We start from the raw sequence: 5,211 nt of genomic DNA, 5'->3' as shown, positions 1-5,211 counted from the left end.
TGTCTGTGTCTGTGTCTGTGTCTGAGTGCGTGCGTGTCTCTGTGTGTGCATGCGTGCGTGCTGTGTATGTGTATCTATGTAGGTGTGTGTGTATGTGTGTGTGTGTGCGCGCGCGCGCGCGCGCGCGCGTGTGTGTGTGTGTGTATTCACGTCGTGACTAAGATAAGGGGGACCGTGTTCAGTGCTGTTCTATCAAAAGTTGTGGTATTGGTCGCAAAGTGCGGTCACGCTTTCTTTAGGAAGAAGTATTTGATTACAGAGAAGAAGGAGGAGGAGGAGGAGCAGGAGAAGAAGAAGGAGGAAGGACGAGGAGGAGGAGAATAAGAAGGAGGAGGAGAAGGAGGAGAAGAAGAAGGAGGAGGAGAAGGAGAAGAAGGAGGAGGAAGAGAAGAAGAAGAAGGAGGAGGAGAAGAAGAAGGAGGAGAAGGAGAAGAAGGAGGAGGAGGAGAAGAAGAAGGAGGAGGAGGAGAAGAAGGGAGAAGGAGGAGGAGGAGAAGAAGAAGGAGGAGGAGGAAGAGAAGAAGAAGGAGGGGGAGGAGGAGAAGAAGGAGGAGGAGGAGAAGGAGGAGGAGGAAGAGAAGAAGAAGGAGGAGGAGGAGAAGGAGGAGGAGAAGAAGAAGGAGGAGGAGGAGAAGGAGGAGAGGAGAAAGAGAAGGAGGAGGAGGAGAAGGAGGAGGAGGAGAAGAAGAAGAAGGAGGAGGAGGAGGAGGAGAGGAAGGAGGAGGAGACGAAGAAGAAGAAGAAAGAAGGAGGAGGAGGAGAAGAAGGAGGAGGAAAAGGAGGAGGGGAAGAAGGAGAAGGAGAAGAAGGAGGAGGAGGAAAAGGAGGAGGAGGGGAAGAAGGAGGAGAAGGAGAAGAAGGAGGAGAAGGAGAAGAAGGAGGAGGAGAAGGAGAAGAAGGAGAAGCTCAGGGCTTTGAGAGGCTACCTTTACACAGACGTGTATAAAACATAAACCTGAAATGAGATCAAGTTAATAAACAAAATAAAAGAAACGAGTAACTTACAATAAAACAACATAATATCATCTCCCCCTCTCTCTCTCTCTCTCTCTCTCTCTCTCTCTCTCTCTCTCTCTCTCTCTCTCTCTCTCTCTTCCTGTCTGTCTGTCTGTCTGTCTGTCTGTCTGTCTCTCTCTCTCTCTCTCTCTCTCTCTCTCTACTTCTCTCTCTCTTTCTCTGTCTGTCTGTCTTTATGTCTCTCTCCCCCAGTCTCTCTCCCTCTCTCTCTCTCTCTCTCTGTCTCTCTCTCTCTCTCTGTCTCTCTCTCAAAGAAAGGAACCAAGAAACGATAACCAAGACCCAGATAATTACCTACCCGTGATCTACATGCTGACGTCAGAGCGGTCCACTGCCTGGCAGTGACGTCAGAGATGGTCCGATGTAACGTGATTTATCTGATAGACCAGGATGACATAATTTGCCACTATTTTTTTTTGGTTGGTGTATCAGTATCTTAAGATCTTGGTAGTAGAAGGAACTCCTTTCTATACCTTTTTTTTGGGGGGGGGGGGGGGGGGGGGGGTGTGAGGGGGGGGGGATCTGTCTCTAATTTCGTCCTTCCACTGTGTCATTGTCTGTCTCTGTCTCTCTCTGGGTACATTTCATTTGTAATTAAAGGATCATTGAATGTGAGCGTCCGAACACCAAAGGCGTTCAGTTTATGGAGAACGTGGGAGATTCCACCTGTTCATAAACGTTTATGGTTGCCACATTATGTATCTGGCTGAATCTCCAGAATGTCCGAAGGTCGCATTCCTCGAGGGTCTTACAAAATGCTGCAGGCTGTAATGTGGAGCGATGGCCTAGAGGTAACGCGTCCGCATAGGAAGCGAGAGAATCTGAGCGCGCTGGTTCGAATCACGGCTCAGCCGCCGATATTTTCTCCCCCTCCACTAGACCTTGAGTGGTGGTCTGGGCGCTAGTCATTCGGATGAGACGATAAACCGAGGTCCCGTGTGCAGCATGCACTAAGCGCACGTAAAAGAACCCACGGCAACAAAAGGGTTGTTCCTGGCAAAATTCTGAAGAAAAATCCTCTTCGATAGGAAAAACAAATAAAACTGCACGCAGGAAAAAAATACAAAAAAATGGGGGTGGCGCTGTAGTATAGCGACGCGCTCTCCCTGTGGAGAGCAGCCCGAATTTCAAACAGAGAAATCTGTCGTGATAAAAAGGAATACCCATGGCATGTGATGTGAATAAATGTTGTTCTGTTATCTTTGGTTTTCGTCCTTGCCCTACTGTTGCCTGTGAATTGGGCAGATGATTCCCTTCAGTAAACTGTCTGTCTTGTTCTCATTCCTGCTCTGTCTTCCACCGCCACTATCTCTCTCGTGAAATGAAACAGCATTTCGCTTCACGTCGTCTCCCTATGTGTACGTGTGTGGTGTGTGTGTGGGGGGGAGGGGGGGGGGTGCGGGGGGGAAGGAGTTGTGTGTGTGTGTAAATCAGTGTAAACTTTGGGAGATATGTGCACGTGCAGCCGGGATTTGCATGTTCTCTGTTTGTGGGGGGGTCGACGTTCTGCGTGTGTGTGTGTCTGTGTGTGTCTGTGTGTGTGTATGACGGTGTGTGTGTGTGTGTGTGTGTGTGTCTGTGTGTGTGTGTCTGTGTGTGTGTGTGTTTGTGTGTGTATGACGGTGTGTGTGTGTGTGTGTGTGTGTTTGTGTGTGTATGACGGTGTGTGTGTGTGTGAGTGTGTGTGTGTGTGTGTGTGTGTGTGTGTGTGTCTGTGTGTGTGTGTGTGTGTGTGTGTTTGTGTGTGTATGACGGGGTGTGTGTGTGTGTGTGTGCGCGCGCGCGCGCGTGTATGTGTATGTACGTGTGTTTGTGTGTATGTATGTGTATGTGTATGTATGTGTATGTGCGTGTGTTTGTGTGTATAATGTGTGTGGGGGAGGGCGTGCTGGGGGAGGAGTTGTGTATGTGTGAAAATCAGTGTAAACTTTGGGAGGTACGTGCACGTGCAGCCGCGCAAATGCATGTTCTCTGTTTGTGGGGTCGACGTTCTGCGTGTGTGTGTGTGAGAGTGTGTGTGTGTGTGTGTGTGTGTATGACGGTATGTGTGTGTGTGTGTGTGTGTGTGTGTGTGTGTGTGTGTGTGTGTGTGTGTGTTTCATTTACAATGTACTCATTGATCTTCTCAGGACGGTGCTGTTTGGAACTTGGTTCTTCCAGATGGTGTTCGGGAAATCAAAAAAAAAAAAAAAAAAAGAGACAGAAATTATTGAAATAGCACAGAAAAAAAAAACCCAGAAACAACAACAACAAGACAGTATAGTCAACAACAACAACAGCAACAACAACCAACAATAATAGCAGTAGCAACAGCAACAGTCACGTTATTCAACAACAACAACAACAATCAAAATACGAAAACGATAACACGTTCACCAAGCCTGCATGCAAACAGGACTAAAACAGCATCGATGAAAGAAACTGAGACCAGACTGACATCCTGTTTGTACACGTTTATTAATCAATCCATGTAGTCTTCTCTTCCCCTGGCACTACGAAACCAGCAAGTCCTGCAGTTCTTAGACAGTCGAGACATAGGCACCTTCGTCGGAATTTGTTGGTGTAGGTTTTCTTATTCAGGATATACATAGAAGAGATCTCTTGACTCAGAATCAAACGTTTTTGAGGATAGAAGTGACGAGATTTGGGGGGCTTGGGGTTGGGGGATAGTGTTGTGGATGTAGGGGAGGTGTGTGTGTGTGTGAGGGGGGGGGGGGAGCAAGGAATTTGTTGGTGTAGGTTTTGTGATTCAGGATACACATAGAAGATATCTCTTGACTCATAATCAAACGTTTTTGGGGATAGAAGTGATGAGATTTGGGGGGCTTGGGGTTGGGGGATAGTATTGTGGATGTAAGAGGGGGCGGGGGTGGGGGTGGGGGGCGGGGGGGGGGGGGGGGGGAGCAAGGAGTTTGTTGGTGTAGGTTTTCTGATTCAGGATATACATAGAAGAGATCTCCTGGCTGAAAATCGAACGTTTTGGGGATAGAAGTGACGAGATTTGGGGGGCTTGGGGTTGGGGGATAGTATCGTGGATGTAAGGGGGGCTGGGGGGGGGGGGGGGGGGCGGTGGAGCAGGGAATTTGTTGCTGTAGGTTTTCTGATTCAGGATATACATAGAAGAGATCTCCTGGCTGAAAATCGAACGTTTTGGGGATAGAAGTGACGAGATTTGGAGGGCTGGGGATGGGAGTGGTGGTATATCGGGATAGTGGAGCAAGGAATTCGTTGGTGAAAGTTTTTTGTTTCTGAACAGACATAGAAGAAATTTCCTCCTAAGTAAGAATCAAACGATGGACTTACTTGGATATGCTTCGTGTGGCAGACGTTACGAAATGTTTTCAAGTAAGTTCAGCTTTTGTTCTTTGAAATGGAGCAAGGAACTATATGTCTGTGGTCTGGTATCAGTACCAGCGGTTCTGTTGCCGCTGGGATAAATCATTAGCACTACTACTACTACTACTAAAACTACTACTACTACTACTGTTGCTGCTGCTGCTGCTGCTGCCACAACCAACACTGCTATTAAAACTACTATTACGACTACTGCTGCTGCTGCTGCTGCACCAATCACCATAAACTGTTGTTGCTGACACCATCAACGTTTTCCCCCTGCCAGTGTCCTGGTTTCACCAGTGTCAAAGAGTGACTTCCCGTGTGAGCTGCACACCACAGCTGTGACTGAGGAACACAGGAGGTTAACAGGGTGGTGTGTGTGTGTGTGAGAAAGGGGCGTGAGGACTGAAAGAACGGGAGGGGTGGGAGTGGGTGGGAGGGGGGGAGGGTGAGTGCAGTTATTGACAGTTGGGAAAACGACATGACTGGGGAAAAACAGATACACACGAACGCCACGTGCTTGTCATTGTGTGGACCGTTGGAGAGAAGAATAGGTGGAGCCACCGGTGTTTGTTAATTCCGGTAAAAAGTCGAAACTGCAGGGACATAATCATGAGATCATACACATGTAGTATGTCTTGGCCTACCCAAACACATATCAAACACATCAGTTAGGTCTGCATAACAGCAGGGAGAGGCGGAGGATAAAGTGGGGGGGGACGTTAGGAGAAAGAAGTTTTCTTTGATAAAAAAAAAAAAAAAATTGTTGGCTGATGAGGTCAGGTAAGGAAGGGTGGGGCTGGTGGGTGGTGGTAGTGGGGGTGGGGGGGGGCTGGGGGGAGGGGGGGGGGGGGTTGG

Source organism: Babylonia areolata, chromosome 14 (assembly GCF_041734735.1).
Source record: "Babylonia areolata isolate BAREFJ2019XMU chromosome 14, ASM4173473v1, whole genome shotgun sequence".
NCBI classification, from domain to species: Eukaryota; Metazoa; Mollusca; class Gastropoda; order Neogastropoda; family Buccinidae; genus Babylonia; species Babylonia areolata.
The sequence above is the reverse complement of the archived record's forward strand: the minus strand, read 5'-3'. Positions refer to the sequence as shown.